This window comes from Macrotis lagotis, chromosome 1, assembly GCF_037893015.1.
Source record: "Macrotis lagotis isolate mMagLag1 chromosome 1, bilby.v1.9.chrom.fasta, whole genome shotgun sequence".
NCBI lineage: Eukaryota > Metazoa > Chordata > Mammalia > Peramelemorphia > Peramelidae > Macrotis > Macrotis lagotis.
The window spans coordinates 860,781,578-860,805,951 of record NC_133658.1 but is presented as its reverse complement, the minus strand read 5'-3'; positions in this window follow the sequence as shown (position 1 = coordinate 860,805,951).

Below are 24,374 nucleotides of genomic sequence, written 5' to 3'. Positions count from 1 at the left end.
AGGAAAGAGGATACTAATGCATTATTGGTAGAGTTGTGAACTAATCCAACCATTCTGGAGATCAATTTGGAACTATGCCTAAACAGCAATCAAACTGCGCATACCCTTTGATCCAGCTATATTACTACTGGACCTGTATCCCAAAGAGATCCTTTAAAAAGGAAAAAAAAGACCCACATGCACCAAATATTTCTAGCAGCTCTTTTTTGTAGTGGCAAAGAATTGAAAATTGAGGGGGTGTCCATCAATTGGAAAATGGTTTAACAAATTATGATATATCAATGTGATAGAGTTCTATTGTTCTATGAGAGATCAAGGGTGAGAACTTCAGAAAGGCTTGGAAAGTCTTGTGTAAACTGATACTGAGAGAACATTGTATACATTAACAGCAACACTGTGAGATGATCAATTCTAATGGCCTCAGTTCCTCTCAGTAGTTAAATGACCAAGAACATTTCTCAAAGACATGAGATTGAAAATGCCGTCCACATCTAGAGAAACAATTATGGAGTTTAAATGTAGAGCAAAGCATATTTTGTTCACTTTTTAAAACTTTTATTTTTTTACTTTCTTTCTCATATCATTTTTTCTCTTCAGTTCTAATTCTTCTTTCACAACATGACTAATATGGAAATATGTTAAATGCAATTGAACATGTACAAATTATATCAATCAAATTTTTTACTTCCATGGCGAGTGGGGAAGGAAGGGAGAGTGGTCAAAAATTTTGGAACTCAAAAGCTTACAAATATGTTAATGTTGAAAATTATCTTTGCATGTAATTGGGGAAAATTAAAAAAAGTTAAAAAATAAAATAGGTTTTGTTCCAAGCTTAGCTCAGCTGCCACCTTCTCCAAGAAGCCTTCCCTGATGTCCCCAGCTGCTGGTACCCTCTCCCCACCAAACTCCACTGGAGTCTTTTTGGAATCACATTTGCTGTCTTGCTCTGTGGAAGGACTGTTTTGTACTTTTGGGGGGACTGTTGTTGAGTTGTTTCAGTCATGTCTTCATGACCTTCATGACACTGGAGTAGTTTGTCATTTCCTTCTCTGGCTCACTTTATGGATTAGGAAATTGATTAAAGTATAATAAAATGACTTGGTTAGGGTCACACAGCTTGTAAATGTCTGAGGATGGACTTGAACTCAAGAAGAAAAGTCTTCCCACCTCCAGGTTTGGAGTTTTATACACTCTGCTATCACCTAGCTGCCCTATTTTAATTTATGGTTGTTTGACTGATGGCTATTTATAGTTATACATATTTTCCCTGAAAGAAGAATGTATATGTCATGAATTCCTTTTAGATTTCTAATATATACATAGTCTAATGTAGCTGATTAATATGTTTGTTGATATGATGCTAGACACACTGAGCAATTACCATCTGTGTAGATGGAAGAAGTCCCTCACATAGACATAATTCAGATCCTTCCTGTATTCACGATGAATTGGAGAGAAGAGGTAGAAAAATAAATGAGACAGAATCCCTGATCAAAGACAGCTAGATGGTTCAGTGGGTCTGGAGCAAGAAAAACCTGTGTTCAAATCTAGCCTCAGAGACTTACTAGCTATGTGATCTTAGGCAAGTCACTTAATTTCTGCCTCAGTTTTCTCATCTGTAAAATGGGGATAATAGCACCTACCTCCTAGTGGTTGTTATGAAGATAAAATGAGGTAATAATTGTAAACAGTGCTTAGCCAGTTCTTTCTACATATTAAGCATATAAATGTTAGTTATCATTATTCTTATTAATTTTTGTTTCTTTAACCTGAGTGGGTTGCAACAAGAGGGCCTTTCAGAGGTAGATGATAGAACAGTCAAAAGTCTGAAAGTTGTTCCAGGAAAGGCAGGTGTACAACCTGATTAGAGCCTCAAGCCTTTAAAGGGGAGGGAGATGGGAGGAAGGGTATTTGCCCAGCAGAGCAATTCCTGTAGAACAAGAGAGATTGGGGGTGGAAGTGTGAAAGGCTTTAGTCATAGAATCCCAGAATGCCTAAGTTGGAAGGGACATCAAAAAGCCATTGAAGTTGAACCCCAATTTTACAGGTCAGAATAAAAAGGATGCCCAGAAGTGGGCAAGTGAATTGACCAAGATAAATTCAGCAAGTAACTAACCATGACAGGCATAGATTGTGAATCTCTTTCCCTTTCAGCTTTTAGGTGTTTCTCTTCCTCAAAAGGTCACAGGATTATAGAACTGGAAGAGACTTTAGCAAGCCTCTATTTGGGGTTGAAAGCCCTTCATAACTTGGGTTCGACCTACTTGGCCAGATTTATTATTCACATACACACACACACACACACAAAGACGATGCACCCCTGGATGCAAGAACTGCTTTTGTTCATACTCTTAGTGCCTAGCTCTGTGTATGCTATATTACAGGCTCTTGATAAATGCTCTGATTGAATTAACAAAACTCCTCTATCCCTCTCATTTAATCTGGCAAGTAAGTCACAAAGGAAGGACAAGGTCCATCCCACTTCCCATTCTATGTTTTCTCCTTTGAAAGCTGAGACAATTGTCTCTCTTTGGCTGTTGCCCCGCTGGAATCACTGCCCTGGATTCTGAAGGATCTAAGTTTCAAAGAGTCTCAACCTTCCAATCATTAGCTCCTCCCATGAACAATGACTGGGGAATGCTATATCCCAGGGGAACCAACTGGAGCTTTCCCTACCTAATTGGACTCTTTGGGGTCAGACTGAACTGTTCAAAGGTAAAAACAAATGCAGTCAATCTGCTTAATACATAGATTACTTATTCTTAGACTCCAGGTAAAAACTGACCTTTCTCCATCTTTTCTCTGTCTACAGGAGGAGGCTACTGACTACAAAGAAAGATTAGATGACATTCTAAAGTAGAGACCTTAGAATCATCAACTGTGAGCTGAAAGAAATCTCCAAGTTCTTCTAGTTCGATGTCTTCATTTTATAAAGATATTGAGTCCCAGAGGAGGGGAAATGACTGACCCAAAGTCTCACAGATGATAAGGGTAGAATTGGAACTGGAATTCAGTTTTTGTCATTCCAGATCCATGGTATTTTCCTCTGAAACATAATGTTTCTGAATTTTTCCTCCATGAATTCACATTGAGGTAAGAATGGAAGAATTGATTCCTGCTTGTCATCTTTCCATACTTCTGCCCACTATCCCATAGCATAGACTATCTTCTGATTTTCATCTCATGTCACTAGAAACAGAAAAAGAGAGGTAAATTATTTCTGCACACAGGTAAGATTTAGATGTGGTAACAATAACAATAATAATAGCTAGAACTTAGCATTTTAAAGTTTGCACAGGTATATTTAAATTTTGTCTCATTTGATCCTTTCAGCAACTCTGGGAACTAGATCCTATTGCTATCCTCATTTTACAAATGAGGAAACGTAGGCAGGTTAATTGAATTGGCTAAAGTCCCATAGTCAATAAATCTTTGAGACTGGATTTGAACTGAGGTCTTCTTGACTGAGGCCCTATTCTATCTCTATTGATCCATCTAGCTTTGTACAGAGATGAAAGGATATTGGTCTTAGGGTAGGGTTCAAGTCCTGACTCTTTGAATAAGTTCCTGATTAATGATGGTCAAGTTCCTTCCTCTATACGAGGAAAGGATTTAGCCTCAATGATCTCTCAAATCTCTTCCAGCTCCCACATTTTTATGTTCTAAACTTATGGTGTTGCAATTTGTTCATATTCAAATCTAAAATTTCTAAGACAAGTCAGCAAGCATTTATTAAATGCTTGCTGTGTGCCAAGCTCAGGGAATGAAAATAGAACCAAAATGAAAGACAGCTCCTGCCTGCAAGAAGTGTACATTCTAATGGTTGTATATATTATGTATAATATCTTATAATGACTTTAAGATATAACAGTGCATTATGTTTGTATATATTGCATACATCAATAATGGGAAATCTCCATATTGCAGGCTGTATTGGTCTGGCATGACCAAAGAAACTGCAGGTGGAACTCAAAATTCAATAAATCTAGGAGCTTCTTGGGGCAAATTAATTAAATGTTTGATTTCTTATAACCTGTGAATGACATTATAAATATACAAGTGGCCCTTGACAGTAAAAAGATTCCCCATCCCTGGCATATAGAAACAAATATATAAAATATATTACTTACTAATATAGTAAGTAAAATTAACATACCTTAATTGTAATTAATAATATTATATGCTAATATAATATGTTAATAAGATATTGATATATACTATATTATTGATAATAATATAATATAGAAATCTATGATATAAAAAGGGGCTGAAAACCTTGCAAATAATAGGGTATGGATATGAAGAAATTAGAAAAATCAAGAATTGGGAAAGGGGTGAAGGGATAAGCAATGGGTTGACCTTGTCAAGCCTTCAGAATGAAGATTCCAGGAGAAACGTATTGATCAGAAAGTGCGCAGGTACCTCAGAGTGAAAAATTCCCTTCCCCTATGCATCTATTTTTATTAATAATAATAAAAAGAATGATAATAATAACTCACATTCATACTGAAGTTTAAGGTTTGTGAAGTATCTTATATATGTTATCTTGTTGGTCTTCACAAAAACCCTGTGAAGGAAATGTGATTATCCATTTTGACAGAGGAGGAAACTGAATCTGAGAGGTCCCAGATCAGACAACTAGAAAGCATCTAAAGCAGAATTTGAGCTGTTTTCCTGATTCTGAATCCACTCTATTCATTTACTTGAAGAGGGCTTTGACTTATATTCTTGAACACTTAACTGAGGACATAAAGCGTTTTCATGACTAGCCCAGGGTCACTTAGGTATTATTAGAAGCAAGATTTGAACTTTAGTGTTTCTAACTCTAAGGCCATCCTGGTTATACACTAGGAGCATTATCTTTGGGGTTCTAACATTCTGTGTTCTAAGGGCCTTCCTAGCGTTTACATTCACTGTTCTTAGGTCTCTCCCAACCTTGACATCCTGTGTTCTAAGATCCCTTATAGCTCTGACATCCTGTGTTCTAAGGACCCTCCCAGCTCTAAAATCCCATGTTCTAAGAGTTCTCCTAGCCCTAATATCCTGTGTTCTAAGGGCCCTCCTAGCACTAACATTCTTTATTCTAAGGCGCCTCCCAGCTCTGAAATGTTGTGTTGTAAGGGTCCTCCTAGTTCTCACATTTTATATCTTGACTCCCAGCTCTAACATTGTGTCCTGAGGGACCTCCCAGTTCTGACATTCTGTCTTCTCAAGTCTCTTCCACCTCTTCTATTTTTTTTAATCTCAATTCCCTTTTAGCTGTGACATGCTATCATCTAAAGTCCCTTGTAACTCTGATGTTCTATAATTTTCCGATCTGACTGTGTCAATAACTACCTTCTAATAATCATTCTCTTCATTACAGTAAGGTGAATCTAATTACTTCTTCCTACAGGACTCAGGCAAGTCTCTTGGGATATGACCATCTGAAAGACTGAGATAAAGCTGGTTTGTTTGTTTGTTGTTCTTTTGCTCCTCCCCCCCCCCCACGCTCCGTTTTAACATGAGGAGCAACTGATAGAATTTAATAGATTATCCTGAAGAAAAGATGGTCTAGAAATGACAGGAGATCATAGACTTCTGCATTGGAAGAGATCAAGGGATATAAATCATAACCAGCTCCTTTATATTATACATGAAAATACTGAGACTCGCAAAGGAAAATCAGCCTGCCCAAGGTTATAGAATGAATGAGGAGCAGGAGTGGAATTTGAACACAGGTCCTGTGATCTCTATGCTCTACTCTTTTCCATTGGCCACAAGGATGACATAATCATAAATTTCATTTATTTGCAATCCTTTTATCACCTTAATTTTTGCAGAAAGATCCTAGGGACCTTTATTCAGTTTCCAGTTTAATTCCTGAAGAACCCTGGCTTTTATTGCGAATTTCACTGCAATTATTTGCATATGATGGTTAAGTGGGAAAAGAAAGATAGATTACTTAAAATAACTATGCAAAGAGAATAATACAAAAAATAAACAATAAACATTCAAATCTCCCAAGATCCTTCTCCTAAACTCTAGATTATCAGTTAAATTTCTCTTTAATTCTCTCACATCTTCAGTAAAATCAGAGAAGGACCCAGGCAATTTCATTGTCTCCTAATTAACCTTTTAGTTTTGGTCTCCTCACTGTAAGAAAAGGGGAATGCCTCAGAAACTCATAGAAGGACATAAGGAACTTTGCTGTTTCTCCCAGGGTGCACTGGACTTCTCAGTATACTTTAGGAACCTTATTGCTAGGAGTACACCAGTCAATGTTTAAAAATTGACTGTCTGGGGGAAAAACACTGAGGGGAGAGGGGTAGGAATATTCTTTAATTTTCATTCTCAGCATTTTCTGAATCTCTTCCTTAAGTCCAAGAGGCAATTAGCAAAACAATAAATCCAGGTCTGATTTGGTACATTTGCTTATTTCTGAGATGTGTTCAAATCCTGAAAATTTAATAGTTTTCACTACCAGTGAGAGCTGATATCAGCACACCCATGACTCCAGGTGACTGTTTTCCTCATACACTGGTCATTGACCACTTTTATGTCCAATGTATTTGCTAGAAGTGCTAGCAATGAAATGGAATAGCTTCTAATGCAGAAAAGTACCTTTTTGCACCAAAGACAAACATGCAGGTTAGAGAAAAATCTCTGACTTTGTGATTCCCTCTTTTTGCTCTGCTAGTTTCTTTTTTCCAGAGGGAAATAGTGACTCAGTGGTTTGAGCCTAGGACAGAGAGTCCTGACTTCAGTTCAAATCAAACCAAACAAGAGATAGAAAGTATTGCAAAATATAAGATGAATTTTAATAATATAATATAATGTATATTATTATGTGTATATAATATAATGAGGAGCAGGATATTAATGTATATATTAATGTATATATTATATTATTTTATATATTAATGTATATATAATTTATATATATTAATGTATATAATATAATAATATAGTTATATTAAATTTGAAAGTATACAATAAAGATTAAAAGAAAAAACATAATTGGGGAAATTTTTTACAGCAAGCTTTTCTGATATGTCAAATATATAGAGAACTGAATCAAATTATTAGGAATACAAATCATTCCCCAATTGAGCCATGGTCAAAATATAAAAACAGCTTACAAAGAAACCAAAGTTATCTGGTCATGTAAAAAATGTGCTCTAAATCACTATTGATTAGATAAATGCAAATTAAAACAGCTCTGACATACTATCTCACACCTATCTGATTGACTAATATGACAGAAAAGGTAAATAATTAATGTTTCAGGGGATGTGGGAAAATAAGAACTCTAATACATTGGTTGTAGAGTTTTGAATTGATCCAGTTATTCTGGAGAATTATTTGGAATTATGGTGAAAGGGTTATAAGAATGTGCATATCTGGGACAACTAGGTGGCACAGTGGATAGACCACCAGTCCTGGAGTCAGGAGGACCTGAGAGTTTAAACTAGACCTCAGGCACATGATACTTAGCTGTTTGACCTTGGGCAAGTCACTTTAGCTCATTGCCTTGTCAAAACAGAACAAACTAACAAACAAACAAACAAAAACAGCCCTGTGCATATCCTTTGATCTAGCAATGTTATTTCTAGGTCCTTATTCAAAGAGATTTTTTTAAAGAGGGAAAAGGAAATATGTTTTTAGAAAGATATGGCAGTTCATTTTCTTGTGGCAAAGAACTGGAAATTAAGAGGATGTCCTCCTTCCAAGGGATGGTTGAACAATTATGGGATAAGATTGGGTTGTAATACTGCTATAAGAAATTATGACTAAGATTATTTCAAATAAAGCTGGAAAGATTTACATACATAAATTGATGCAGAATGAAGTGAGCAGAACCAGGAGATCACTACACAAAGTACATATGCATATTTTTAAGTTGCAGAATTTCCTTCCACCCTTCCTTCCTACCCCCTCCCCTCAGCACTGTACATACATATTTTGATAAACATGTTTATAGATTAGTTATTTTCAGTATGAGGAATTAGGATTAACAGAAAAAGATACATAAGAGATCATTTTTATAAAGTATTCATCAGATTCTGTAGGCTTGTTTGTGTGTGTGTATTTTGTTTTGTTTTGATTTTCTTCCTCTGGATGGGGATAACATTGTCCATACCCGGTTTAATACAGTTGTCCTAGCTCTCTGAACTACTGAGAGATGCTGATTCCATCAAGGTTGTTCATCTCACAATGTCTTTGTTAATATGTACATTGTTTCTTTGGTTCTGCTTCTTTCACTCAGCATCAGATCCTATAAGTCATTCCATGTTTCTCTAGAGTCCACCCATTTATGGTTTCTTTTAGAACAATAATATTCCATAGTATTCATGTGCCATAACTTGTTTAGCCATTCCCCATTAGATGGGCATCCCCTCAATTTCTCTCTCTCTCTCTCTCTCTCTCTCTCTCTCTCTTTCTCCCTTCCTTCCTTCCTTCCTTCCTTCCTTCCTTCCTTCCTTCCTGATTTCCCATGTATAATAAAATCAAATTGCTTGCCATCTGAGGGAGGGAGGGAAAGAATTTATAATTCAACATTTTTTTAAATTTAAAAATTGTTATTACAGATAATTGGGAAAAATAAATATTTTAAAAGAAAAATCAAATTTTCAGATACACAGAACTAGAAGGAGACTCAGTAGTCATATAGTCCACTGAAATGTGATCCCACCTTGTTTTGGGGAGGCTGTAACTTTGGGTTCTGGATATAGCTGATACAGCTACATCTACTAGGCAGGTCCCAGCAAGCTATTGAAGCTTTGAATCAGAACTGATGAAGCAATGCATAAAGTCCTTGGAATGACTGGCCCAGCTATGATCCAAGAGGGGTGAAGGTGATGGGTGTTAATTTTTTGGCCTTAGCGACTCTCAGAAACCATCTACTAATGAGTAGATGAGCTGCAACATACGTCAGTGAGGAGAGCACCCACTGATGAAATCACAGCTCTGTGACAGATATCAGGATGAGCTTTGTGATGGCAGATGCTGTTTTCAGAGAGCTGTGTATCCCTGAGGGGGGGGAAATAAGTAACTCTGCAAATTAACATCTCCTCTGCCATCCCACAGAGGCAAAGATTCTCATCCACAGGACCCAGAGAAGACTGACCACAGGCCCCAGCTCATTAAATTCAAGCAGTAATTGCTGCTGGGCTTAGACTCATCTCCCATGCTGAGATTTCCGCAAACATTTATCGAGCACCTACAATCTTCAGGACCCTATGTTACAGCCAGAAGGGACAAAATGAAATACTACACAGTGCCAGCCCCCTTGCAGCTGATGGTGAATTGGGGGATTCAATTAAATTCATTTCAAATAGGCAGCATGATGGTGAACTGAGTGCCAGACTTAGAGATAGGAAGAAATTGGTTTCAATCCTGTGACTAACACTTACTCTTACTGTAGTCCTGATCAAACCAGTTAATCTCTCTGAGCCTCAGTTTCTCATCTGTAAAATTATAATAGTTGTAGTGATTATCTCAGGGAACTATTGTGAGATTCAAATGAGTTAATGCATAAAAGATTGTTTGCAGACCTCAAAAGCCTGTGTCATATCAGTGAATATAATAAATTATAGCATCACAACTTTGTTTCTGAATCTGAATCATCCAATTCTGAGCTCCTTTAATGTTACTACATAGTTTATGATAGTTTTAAAAATTAATTATTAACTTATAGTACAACTAAAACTGTTTAAAATACAAACTATTTATATAATATAAAATTTCTATAATGCTTATTATTTTATCATATATATTTATGTGATTTAGAAATAAATAATTTAGTTTATATTATGATTAATATGAAATACTATAATATAGTTTATAATTGCCCAGTCCTCTCATGCTGTAGAGAACTAACTATGGGCCAGAACCTTTAAGTTACTTAAACACATAGGGAAATAAATATCAGAGGTAAGATTTGAACACATATGCTCTGATGTTTCCAAAGTGTGCTTTCCACTCTAGATTTAGAGCCTGAAGGGAACTTTGAGATCATCTAATTCAACCCCTTCCACTTACAGTTGAAGAACCTGGGTCCCAGAGAAGAAAAGTGCCTTGGTTTGAAGTTAGTAACCATCTGAGGTAGTCTTTAACCCTGGTCTTCTGGATTAAAAACAGCATCCTTTCCATTGACCAAACACTCCCATTTACTTATTACCCATTATATTCAAGTTGTTGTGACTCTGTGTGACTTTTTTTTGGGGGGGGTTTTGCAAGGCAATGGGGTTAAGTGGCTTGCCCAAGGCCACACAGCTAGGTAATTATTCAGTGTCTGAGGTCGGATTTGAACTCAGGTACTCCTGACTCCAGGGCTGGTGCTCTATCCACTGCGCCACCTAGCCGCCTCTGAGTAACTTTTGACAAGTCACCCAAGTCCTCTCAGTTCCTTTGATCTCATCTATTAAATGAGGAGGAGGATGTTTGTTCTGCCCATTGTGCTGAAGTGTGGTGAAGAAATTTCTGTGAACCACAAAAGAATGACAAAAATGTCACCTGCTGATGTTGTACCACAGGGGAGGTGGGAAAAGATAAGAGGAGGGGAACAAGATGTAAAATGAATAGGTTTTCTGAACCTTGAATTGACCCTGCATTGCAGGGCACTAACAGAAACTCCCTATGACTCCTTTCTCTGGGAATGTTGGAAAGGAAGATATGTTTGGTGGGATACCTATGGCTTCTGCCTGACATTCCATATTCTTTTTTACTCACCCCCACACACACATTCATACACACAAAATTTTGTCTCTGTCTAAATTTGTCCAGGAAAGGTATATTGGATTTATTCTAAAAATTCACCATAATGGTCTAAAATGAGCTGAAATAAAAAGGTAAAGGGAACTCTGAAGTCATTGGTTTGACATTCAGCATAACTCAGTATCTGACACAAAGTGGCTACTTAAGGAATGTTTATTGATTGATTGATCTAGCCTCACATACTTCCTGGGCAAATTGCTTAACCTGTCTGCCTCAGTTTCCTTATCTATAAAATGAAAGGGTTAAATTTGATTACTTCTAAAGTCCTTTCCAGCTCTAAAATCAATAATCCTCACATAGGGTAACCTATAGCATCTGTGACACCCAAAGAGTAGGATGTCAAAGTTTTCGACCTTTCATGGAAAGCGCTGGTCTGGGAAGGAGCCAGGAATCTAAGAAAAAGTGAAAGTAGGAGTCATTTTTTTTCTTTCTTTTTTTAAAAAAAACTTATTTTTTTACAATTACATGTAAAGACAAATTTTGACATACATTTTTTAAATAGTTTTTCTCCTTACCCTACTCACCTCCCCCTCCCTAAGACAGTAAGCAATTTGGTATAGTTTATATACACACCAATTTAAAACATATTTCCATATCAATCATGTTGTGAAAGAAGAAAGAGATCAAAAGGAAAAGATGAAAATAAAGTAAAAATAGTATACTTCTATCTGCATTCAGATTCTTAGTTCTTTCTCTAGATGTGGATAGCATTTTTCATCATAAGTCGTTTGGGATTGTCTTGGATCATTTTTTGCTAAGAAGAAATGTCATTCACAATTGATCTTCATTCAATATTGCTGTTAGTGTGTACAATATTCTCTTGGTTTTGCTCACTTCACTTCGTAACAGTTCTTATAAGTCTTTCCAGGTTTTTCTGAAACCATCCTGCTTATTATTTCTTTTAGCACAATAGTATTCCATTACAATCATATATCCCAACATGTTCAGGCATCCCCCAACTGATGAGAATCTTTTTAATTTCTAATTCCTTGCCAACACAAAATGAGCTGCTTTAAACATTCTTTTACAAAAAAGTCCTCTCCCCCTTTTTTAATCTTTTGGGGATACAGAGTCAATGCTTTTCTAAACTGAATGCTGGATAATTATAATAGCTTAACTTGGTTCCAGAAAAGAGTGAAGAAAATGTATCTTCCTCCCCTCTTTGCAGAGGAAGGAGACTAGTGCTATGGAATATTGATATATTCTCAGAAATAATTGAAGTGTCAATTAGTTTTCTATACTACTTATAATTTTCTCTTTTAGTCCTCTTTATTACAGAAGATGGAAGGGAGTATGAGAGTCATAGTCATGAAGTTAGAAAGTTAAAACAAAGTGAAATAGATATTAACAAATTGAGATTTTTTAAAAAGAGTTGATGTTTTTAATTTTTGTCTTTTTCATTTTCTTTGAACCAATAGATGACTTGTTGAAACAGGGTTGGTTGGAGCTGCTGAAATCACACACACTGTCCTCTCATCTTGATCTTCTCTTCTAATTCTATGTGGATTTCATCCTTTGCCCTAACTAATCAATGCTCTGACTACACACAGAAAGCTGATTCTGAAGCAACACCTACATCAGGAACTTGTCATTTCCTGTCTTTTAAAAGATAATCAAGTCCACGTATTTGGGATCTCCTTTGGTGCCTGTCGCATCCACCACCTTTGACTCTTCTTGAAGACAAGTGGTGATGATGTACAGATGGGAGCCTTCTCAGGAGTCTATAAATGAGACTCTAGCCTCTTTTATTTCTTAGGCCTGAACCACATTTAGGCATTTTCAACATAGTTATTAAATGACCTTTTCCCAACCCTCATGGTCACATTACTGTTCTTAATAATTAAGAAATAAATGTTGACTTTGCTTGGATAACCTGGTTAAGCTCTCCAGGTTAAGAAGTTCCCTTCTTCATTCTTTAGAGCACATAATGGTGCCTCATCAGCCATTATACTATTGTAAACAGTTTGTTTATGTTCACATGAGCACCAAATGAAATCATTTGGTGCTTTTAGACACGCAGTGACAACAAGCAAAGGTATTCTTTCAGTTAGTTGAAAATATCTATGTCTATGCTATGTAGATGGAGGCAGATATGGGTAGTATATGAATAGATATAAGTTTAAATATAAACATAGGTGTAGATACAGGTTTCTGGATGTAGATGTGAGTGCAGGTGTTAGTCAGACAGTTGATCAAAAAACATTTTAAAGCACTAAGTAGGTATGGGTATAGAGTAGGTAAGGATATAGAATTAGGTGTAGGTACAGGAGTGATGGTTGTGCATTTAAGTGTACATGTGGATATAGATGTGGATAAAGGTACATGTGTATGTTGTGGATATAGGTATAGACAGAGGTATCTTTGAATTTATGCATATATATAGTCTATATATATTAGTCTTTATGTATATATATGTACATATATATATATATATGGTCTTTATGTATATATATATGTACAAAGATCTATATAATCTTTATATATGTATATACATAGATCATGGAAAAGCATCAGACTCCAAAAATCTCTCATTCCATAAAATACACAATTTATGTATGTACATATATTTTAAATGATAATTCACTAGGATACAGTATCTCTATTAGGATAAAGTATTCTATGCTATATAGCTATAGATAGATATAGACATACATTGGTATACACGCATATGCTAAAATACATGTGTTCGTTTATAACATTTATATGTTACAAAAATGAATGACTTAGTGTTTCCTATTTCAGAAGAGAAATATATTCAGAAATACATATAAACTTTTAAAAGATGCCAATAATTTTTTAAAGAAAAAGAAAGAAATGTAGAACATGATGTGTAAGATTCATAGTTGGACATAGTTGGACATAGGGGAATATATGGAAGACAGATTATCCCAAAGGACACAACATAAGGTTAGGAGCAAACCTACTGTCCTTGACTATAAGACTCCCAAAGGCTCCTTATTGGAAACCATGTTTCTTTCTTTTGATGGACAGGAGCATTCTGGTTTTATCTAGAGAATCAAGATATTTCAGATTAGGTCCCTACATATAGCAAAGATCCTGGCATAGCCAGGACTTTGTCCAAAGCCTTTTCCCCTTGTTGAGGGAAAGTATCAGCCTGAGCAGAAGAAAATAGCTGTTTGAATAGAGGATCTTATTACAAACACTTAACAGTCTTGTGATGGAAAGAAGACTCAACTAACAATTAGTGAATAGCTGAATCAATTGTGGTAGCTCAATGGAAAGGTATAATGGTATGTCATAAATAGTATCAGTCTAGTATATTGTAAATGCTGTCATCAGGGGAAATCTCTAATTAGCTCTGGCATGGATTATTCCTAGAGATGAACCACTTTGAGTGAACATGTATTCTCTTCGGAGTTAGGGTTTTCCTGGTATCATATATCTATTATTCTTTTTTGGAGGGTGGCATATTTTCCCATATAAGTCTCTACAAGAAATCCTTTGATAAGAGACAAGCAAGAAAGTTTCTCATTGAATGTCAATTTTCCCTTTCATACTCTGTTCTAAACCTCATGGAACCGGGGCATTAGTTAAGAGTGTAAGCTCTGTGAGGGCAAGGATACTTTCTCCTTTGACTTTTGGCATATCACTGGCCACAAACTTCCCTCTTGGCAAATATTTGGACAAGGCTTTGTGTAAAACCCCTCCATCTTATCACCCTCCCTATAAGGGAGTCTGGAACATAGGCAAAGTGCCTGGGGCTAATGAACTCTTCCTGAAGCAGATCTTTCCACATGGGAAAACTTTGTCTTAGGTATTCTACATCTGTTCCAGACCGTCTTAACAGTACTCATTGGATACTGAGTGAATCCAACAACCATTGTAGCTGAATATTGAGCTTTCATTATAAGAGGGAGGGTTTTAGACTCATATCCCTAAATGTTTATCTCCAGTTGCTCTGAAGTGCCTGGCATCTAATTGCTTTTAAAGGCAATGCAAAGTGCCAACTAGGCATATCAAGTTGGACTGTCCTCATTCTCTTTCCTCCAGAGAATAAACATTAGATTCTTAATGAGGAACCCAGGGAATTTTTCACTTGGGTTGTTGGCCTGAGACTTAAATCACAGTGATTGTGAATTACTAATCTCTTTGAAAGCTCAAAAATTGTCCACAAATATTCCAACTATGGATCAGAGCTGCTCATTTCATTCCTACCCACCCAGCTTCTTCCTCTCCTCCATGGAGACCTTCCACAAGTCTCATTCTGAATCAATGAATGTAGAAAAGTTGGTGATGAAAACAAATGCTGTGGCATGTGAAGGAGCAGTCCCGGTACATGAAAGCAAATCAATAATTTCACCTTCTCTAGACTTAGCCCTCAGTTTGGGTCAATAAACTCACACCATCAGCAGTATTTCACCACCTCTGATAGCTCTTTGCTATCAGTTGAATGTATATATATTGAAGGAATAAATGGTTTCTTCCGGCTATTAGATGGCCAAGAAGATGAGTATTTCTTCCTGGAAAGTTAGTGTTTCTATGTATTCAGTGAGGAACTGAGGCAGGAAGGAGACTAGCCATCACCCTCACTCTTTCTTTTTAAACAATAGAAATAGATATTGGGTTTGACAAAAGCACTTTAGAATAGTTACAGGAAAGAATATTATATTTATATATAATAAAATATATTGTATTATACAAATGTATTTGCCATAACATATAATAAAATTACATATTATAACAATGTATATGACACAAAATAAAATTGCATAATATTTTACATAATATGGCAGGAGATGATATAATATGTACTATAAAATATAATGAAAATGTGATATCATAAGAATACTATATATGATATAATAAAATATAATATTGTATGACATGGTATGTTATGATTTGATATGATGTAATGTGATGTGCTATGATATAATACAACATAATTTCATGTGATGTGATATGACAAGAAATTATATGAAATGACCTAGCATTACAAGATACTATATTAGTTCAGAATATAAAGAAGGAACCAGAAGGAAAGGCAACTTGCACTGTAGTATATGGAATACATCCTTCTGAATTCAAACCCTTCCTAGCTGTGTGACCCTGCAAAAGCTATTTAATGCTACTTGCCTCAGTTTCCTCATCTATATAATGAACTGGTAAAGGAAATGGCAATCTACTCTAAAATCTTTGCTAAGAAAGTTTTCCCCTGAACATGGCAAGCTCTGTGGCTGCCTGAGGGAAATGTTGTGTGACTTTGACATAGTACCCATCAGGTCCTTTTTTTGAAGGAGAGTCTCTAGGACAGAATTCTCTCCACTAAATCAAAACAAACAATAAACTAAGTGGGACCTTGGTTCTCTGTATCTTTCAATTGTATAATGGAAAATATGTGGTTTCCTGTGCAATATTACTTAGAAAAGTCTTGTCATTCCAATTTAATATCCTCATGAATGTTATCCTCATTGAGTGCACATTATTATCACTAAAAGTTATGCAGATTATGTCAAAGAAAGCAAATGAGTTAGATGTCATTGATGTTTCTTTGATTGTCTTTGGGGGAGGGAAAATTAAAACTTCTATTTTTTTCCTTTAAATTTGTTATCTTATGCTATGAAGAATAAATCTCTTCCCTCAACTTTATGCTGATTCTAATACAAATTTCCCCTGTAGTTGAGTTGTTTCCAAAGGGCTTCTGAACTTTTTTTCTTTAGTCCCTCTTTTGCCTCCTCTCTAAGGGGTCTCCACTCTTCTTGATGAAAAAGAGTTTGTTTTGTGGTACTCCTTCCAGGGTTAATTCTCTAGCTCCTACTTGCAATGGCAGGTCAGATTCCAGGCTGGGATTTCTAGTGCTGTTGCTCAGGACCAACTCCCATAGTATTATTCCAATTGATAAATGCCCAGAGTTAATTAGCTTTCTGAAGTTGGTTTTTTTTTTTGGTTTGTTTTTTTGGTAAACTATTCCTGTGTACCATCTAGCTGCCCCTCCCTTTATTTTTTAAAAGAATTTATTAAAGTTTTATTCACACCTAATTTACTCTTGATTGATTGATTCAGTATAGATGTAAGGACCTTTTGTGATTAATTGGGATGTGAATGGATCCACACCCTTATTCATATTAAAAACTCAAACTCAAAAACTCATATTTTTATCATGTAAATGATTTTTAATTTCCTTAACTTTTAACAACTTTTATAATATATTTATTGATCCTTTTTGTTTTTTATCACCTACATTCTCTCCCCAAAAAACTCATTCTTTATAACCCCTTATTACTTTATAAGAAAAAGAGAGATTCTTTATAACAATGTTTTTTTAAAAATAAAGTTCAGCAAAGCTAAAATGTAAAAATGTCTGACAATTACATAGCATTTCACACCCATAGTACCCCCTTGTTGCAAAGAATAAAAAGAAGCTCTTTCTTACTTCTCTAATTAGGGTCAAACAAGTCATTTTAATCTCAGAGTTCCAGAATTCATATAGGAAGAACTTGACTATCATCCCACACTTTTCCAGGAGGCTATTCCAGTTCAGAATGTCTGCTTTCTATCATACAGTTGACTGATATTGAGTTTGAAATTCACTAAAACCCCTTTTTTGAAACAAACCACTCTGTAACCATGACTCCCTCATCTTTTTTACTTAATGATGTTGATTCCTCAAGCTCAAGCATAAGGCATTATATTTAGTCATCATAATTTTTTCCTTATTAGATTTAACTTAATATTCAAGCTATTCAAGGACTTTTAGTAGTCTCATTCATTCATTCATTCAATATATTATTAATTTCAAACTTTTTCATTAAAAAATTTGATAAAAATGCCACCTATTTCATCATATAAGCCACTGATAAAAATCTTCAACAGTAAATGTCCAAGCACAGATCCTTGGAACACTCTACTGGAGACCTTGCCCAGATGATTAACGTTCACTCTTTGAAGTTGTCCATCAACTAGTTTAGAATCTACTTAATTGTATTATCATCTACTAGGTATGTCCTACCCATGGCCCACATGATGCCTTCAAAGCCCATTCATGTGGACATTATTACATTTTATTTTTCATATTCATTGTAGTCATAAATAAATGTTAAATTCTATGTTTCCCTTGACAAGTTTTTGTTAGATGACTCAGCACAGAAGAGCTAAAAGGCCCATATCTCTCTATTTTTTCCTAAAGGAATATAATGAGATTTTTTTTCAAATACTTTGCAAAAATATAAGTAAACTATATTGATAATATTGACAATTCTCAGGGAATTCTCATTGCTTCACACTGTCTACTGTCCTGATTGATGAAACATCTCCAGAAACTTAGTCTATAAGATGAATGAACTCAGAAACCCACACTTCCTCACTGAACTGTACAAATGGATGATTTCATCATGCCCCCAAGCTTGGTAACCTCCCCTACCTTTTAGCTTTTTTTAATATGATATCTCCCCCATTAAATTATAAGCTCCTTGAGGGCAGGGACGGTTTTAAGTCTTTTTTTTCCCCCATATCCCCGGCTCATAGTGATGGAAACATAGTAGCTGCTTAACGAACACTTATGGACTCTATTGTCTTTAATGACATCCCCTTTTGTACTTAAAGTTTAGCAGCTCCTCTCAGAAAAAAAAAAAAAACCCAAAGACAATCTAACATGGACTGTTCTTGATGAATCCATGTTGACTCTCTAAGGTCATCCCTTCCTTTCCCTCATGTTCACCAATAATATCCACAACAATAAAATTGGGATAGGAACTAGACCTCTGATTTCTTTGATATTTCATTGACTCATAGATAAGAAAACTTCCTGTACTTATTCAGGTCATTTCTTTCTTTCCAAGAGTTAGAGAGCTACTTAGAACACTAAAGATAAAGTTATTTAACTAAAGTCATATAGACTGTGTCAGAGGCAAAATTGGAACCTAAGTTTTACTGACTTTTTTTTCCCTGTCCTCTTTACCTCTTTTCTCAATGATATGTTCCAGAGTTTTCCCAGGAAATTGGACCATTTCCCCTTATTGGTCCTATAATACCTCACCTTTCCTCCAAAGTCTTTCCAATTTCACTGAAAATGGTTTGACCATCACACAGTACCCAAGTATGCAGTCCATTTGGATGACTTCATTGACTTAAGGACTTATTAAGAGATAGCTAAATGTTTTCTGTTATCTCTTCTTATCTGGTGCATAAACTCCCTGTTGCCCATTTTTGTTATCTCCTTTCAATCACAAAAGTCATTTTGACTGAAAAAAATAGAAGCAAAATAAAAGTTGAACTGGTCAGATGGTGAAAATGGTCAAAAGATTATGGGTGAATATTTTTCAATGTTGAAAATTTATAAACTATTAACAACTATATGAAAGTGTTCCAAATGAGTAATAAATAAGAGAAATATAAATCAAAACAACCTTGAGGTTGCACCCTCACATTTTGTTAATTGGTGAAGATAACAAATAATAAAAATAATCAATGTTGGAGGGACTGTGGAAAAACAGGCACACTGATAAAGAGTTGATAGCGATAAAATTGTAAATGGATAGAACCATTCTGAAAAACAATTTGCCAGATTTCAGTTGTCATTTATCATGATCTCATCTATCCCAAATCATTTGAATTGTCCTTTACTTGTTCCTTCCCTTTTCCCCAATATAACTAAAAGCAAGACAAAACAAAATACTCTTTTTGGTGTCCTGAGCTTTTCATAATAGCTTCTGCTTATTCTAAGCTTTAGTACTCCTGACATCATTTTTACAGTTTCATGTCTTGTTTTATATTCATTGTCTGTTATCTGCTCTTGTTTTTACTTTTCATACATATCTGTTAGATAATCTGAGTTATTTAGTGAGTTTTCTGAGCATCCACATTGATCTCTCCAGACAAGTCTCATTTTTCTTCCTTGTTAGAATTGTTTTACTTCGTGCCTTAAATATTTCATTCTGTAGAGTTCTCTATCCTTCCTCATCTGATTTTCCTTGTACAATTTTTGTTCAGAGGATTGTAACTATTCTTCTTATGAATTCTTTGAAATTTGCTTTCCTCAGATCTAGGACCTATTTTTGATTCTTTTTTATTACAAAATCTAGGAAGAAATAGTTACTACCCACCCCAATGTTTTTATCACCCAGCAACTAGTTCCTCCCTGTTGTGAAAATTATATCAAAAATAAAATCCCTCCTCCTTTTCTATCTCCCACATTTTAAAGGATGAAATTTCCTGTAAGATAAACCAAGAAATTATTGTCTATATTGGCCAATGGAAAACTGTGACTGATACAATAATTCAGGTCCCTCATAACTACACTTAGTATTTATCCTTCCAGTCTGGTGGTCTGTTTCCTTAAGTCTGCATTTATTTTTTCTTTTTGTCCAGGAAATCTGTAATGTTAAAATCACCTTCCTACTTTTCTCCACTGATCTTAATTTAATTTCCACTTTGCTTCCATATACTGGTTCTCCTCTATTTCCTCACATGAATAGATATTATTAATATAAAATCTATGCCCTCCCCAGCACACATTTCAGATTATCCTTTAAAAAATTACATCTCCCATCCATCCCCAAATTGCAAGCCATTCATGTGACTCATATTTCCAAGACTCTGACAATTATAAAATCAAACAGGCTTTCTTGGATTGGATCTTTAGTTTCCCTGGCTTGTTACCTAAATTATATACTTTTGAATATCATTATTTTGTACTATCAACTCACCCCAGAAAGGTCAGGAGACCACTGGCTTAGGAGACCAATGTCTCATTCATTTAATCACTTGGAGCCTTTGGCCTTAAAAATTAACGCCAAGGTCTAACAATTAACTCCTTCAGCCAGTAGGAGAGAGAGGCATTAGTATGACTATCAAACTGGAACTCTACAGAGTCATTGTGCTGACCTTAATACAATATGCCTGTGAAACCTGGACAGTCTACCACTGCTGTGCCAGGAAAATGAAATGCTTCTATTTAAATTGTTTTAGGAAGATTCTGAAGATCACCTGGCAGGAGAAGATAGCAGACACTAAAGTTGTTTCTCAAACTAAATTGCCTAGCATTTGAACTCTACTAAAGACAGTGCAACTCCGATGGGCTGCCCACATTATTTGAATACCAAACCTAAACTTACCTGAAAGACTATTTTATGGAAAACTCACACAAGGAAAGCACTCATGTGGTGGTCAGAAGTGATACAATCAAGTTCTTTTTTAAGAACTTTGAAAATGTCATGCCCCAATTGTTAGTCAAAGGATATGAACAGTTAGTTTTCAAATGAAGAAATTAAAGCTATATATAATCATATGAAAAATGCTCCAAATCATTACTGATTAGAAAAATGCAAATTAAAACAACGATGACATATCATCTCACACCTATCAGATTGTATAAGATGACAAAAAGGGCAAATGATCAATGTTGGAGAGGTTATGGGAGGATTGGAACATTGATGCATTGCTGGTGGTAGTGTGAATAGATCCAACCTTTCTGAAGAGCAATATGGAACTATGCCCAAAGAGCAATAAAACTATTTATACCCTTTGACCAAGCAATTTCAATTCTAGGTCTATATTTAGAAGAAATTATAAAAAAGGGAAAAGTCCTACTTGTTGCAAAATATTCATAGCAGCCCTTTTTTGTAGTGGCAAAGAATTGAAATTGAGGGGGATGCCCATTAATTGGGGATGGCTAAACAAGTTATGGTATATAACTATTATGGAATACTGTCATTTTATAAGAAACCATAAATGTTTGGACTCTAGAGAAGCATGGAATGACTTACAGAGATCCAAGGCTGATGTAACATGGTTATCAAAATATGTATGTACAATGTTAACCTGACTATTTGGTGCTGAGGAAAGTGGAGTTGGAAAAGTGGGTGGAGGGAAATTTTGTAACTTGAAAATATGCATGTGAAAATGAATGAAAATAAGTAAACATTTTTAAAAAAAGAACTTTGAAATTTATTGTATAACATGGGAGAAACTGACAAATGACTGTTCAGCATGGCATGCTCTTATTAAAGAAAGTGTTGGGCTCTATGAGCAAAGCAGAATTAAAGTAGGCTAAAAGAAACAAAAAACACGCAAATTTAGAGAATTCACTCCAAATATTCCCATGAACTATTTTCCCCTGATCTGTGGTAGAGAACATTCTGAGCTCATGTTAGTCTGATCAGTCATTGACACATAGTCACTTGACTTTAATATAATGATGTCATTTTGGTCCCCTTTGAGAGCAAAATACACAACCATTAATTTGTACTATCACTAGGGTGACTGCATCTGACACGTCTTTATTCTGGGCAGCAGAGTTTGAGGAAATTCATTGGACAAGCCAGATGGATATTGAAAGAAAGATGACCCAATTGGGAAAGGGTGTAGCATACAGGTCACATGCAGGTCACTTGCAGAAACTGAAACTGTTTAGGATGGAGAAGAGAAGACTAAGAGGACCACAGAACTGCTTTGTTCAAATACTGGAAAGACTTCCATGAGAAAGATGGGATTTATTCAGCTTGGTCCTAAAGAGCGGAAATAGGTGGAAAATTTAAAAAGATCAATTTGAGCTTGATGTCAGGAAACATTTCCCAGCAGTTGTAACTGTCCAAAATGTAACTGCCTTGGGAACCTCTCACAAGTTGCCTTCCACTAGAAATTTTTATGAAGAGAACATAATCTCTTGTTGGGTATGTATGTGTGTCACTGATTGGATTATTTTTCAGGTATGAGTTGAAATAGATGATAGAAATTCTGTGAAACATAATATGGCATAGAGGGACATGTTATGACATGTGGTGCAGTATGATATGATATGACAGGCCTTGGCAGAGTAACATGATATAACAGAATATAGGGATTAAAAAACTAGACCTGGGATTTTATTAGTATAAGAAAGTACCAATAGAGGGAATTTCCTTCATGAATGCTAAACAATGCTTCCTTTGTAGTCTTAATGAGTTGCAAAGAGCATTGACCTGACTTCTTGAGATAATACAGACTATCTGCATCAAAAATGAGATGTCTTTCTCATTTCAAGGCCAGCTCTATCCCTTAAAACATGCCAATATATCATATTATCAGACCATAACATCATGCCATACTATACCATGCCATATCATGCCTTATCATATCACATCATGTCACACCATGTCAAAAATCACATCATATCATAGGGCATCTCTGTGTCATGTCATATCCTAATCTATCATGCTTTATTACATCATATCATCATAGACACCTTTCATAGTCAATAGTGAGTTGGCTTGTAATAAAGAAGACCTAGGTTCAAATTTTATCTCAAATACTTTTGAGCTGCATGATCCTGGTTAAATCTTTACTATGGCCCTCAGTGTCCTCTTTGAAGTGCAGAGTTAGCCCTTGATTACCTCCACAGTCTTTTCTACATCTCAATCTATGATCCCTTCAAGTTCAAGTCTTGACTGAGACCTACCATTGGTGTAATGTTGGGTGAATCCTTTACTTTTCCATGTCTTGGGAAGCCTGAGGTAAAACTTTCAGCTTCAGAACAGCTACAAGGCTGCACTGGTAGATGATATTTTTAATGGGAGCGCCTTACACTGATAAACTCAACAATTACATCAAAGTAGATAACATTTCATGATACATCATGACATATAATACTATTCATTAACATTTACCCTGTTTTGCAGTAAGTTGGGAAACAGAAGACCTGGATTCAAATCACACCACTGGTACTTTCTGGCTTTGTGATAATGGGAATAGCTCTGAATCTCGTTGGATCTCTGTTTCCTCATCTGTAAGATGAAAGTAATAATACCTTTGGTACCTACCTCATCATATGGTTTTGAGGTCCAATGAGATAATATGTTTGAAGTACTTAGTCGACTTTGAAGCCCTGTCTAAATATCATTATTCGAGGAATTTTCTTATCAGTTGAAGTAAATGTGAGCAAGTGAAAGTTGTCAATTAAAAGACTGAGATTGGAAGCATGGTGCTTGACCTTTTCTGAATAATTTCAGGGTTAAAAGGAGAAGCCACAAATCCCAGAATGCCCCTACCCCTTGCTATCAAAGTGACTCTATGATATCCTCTGATTGCTGAGCATACTTTAAGCCTCGTCAATATAGAATTAAAGGGCATGATGGATGTTTGGCAATAGAGTACAGAGTGATAAATCCTTTGGATTTGATTTCTTATCATCCTGGAACACACCCTCCACTCCTCAGCTCTGGAAAATGATCAGAAGTCCTCAGCTGATTTATGATCTGATCATGCATCTCACCAGCTTCCTTATTTCACAGAAAAATTGCTACCACCCTTTGAGGAGATGGTTTAGTTGTCCCTCCTACGCATCCTGAACCATGATGAGGACATAGGTGTCTGAACTCACCTGAAAAATCATAAAGGAGAGTTAGAGGAGCTTGAGAATGGAGAGACAGAAAGAATTTGATTACTAGTAGTAATGTTGAAAAAGGAGCTGGATCTGAGCCTGATGTCCTACTTTCTGTGAAATGTGTTTTTCTGTTTGTTTTTCTTTTTTCTGGGTGATATGGGAAATATGCTCTCTCCAGTCTGATTCATCCTACACCTTTCCTCTGCACAGATTCATAATAAACTGTCAAAAGAAACTTGAATATTGGACATACCCCTAGCCTGTTCAGTTGAAGACAGTGAATAACCTCAGGTTCTCATGC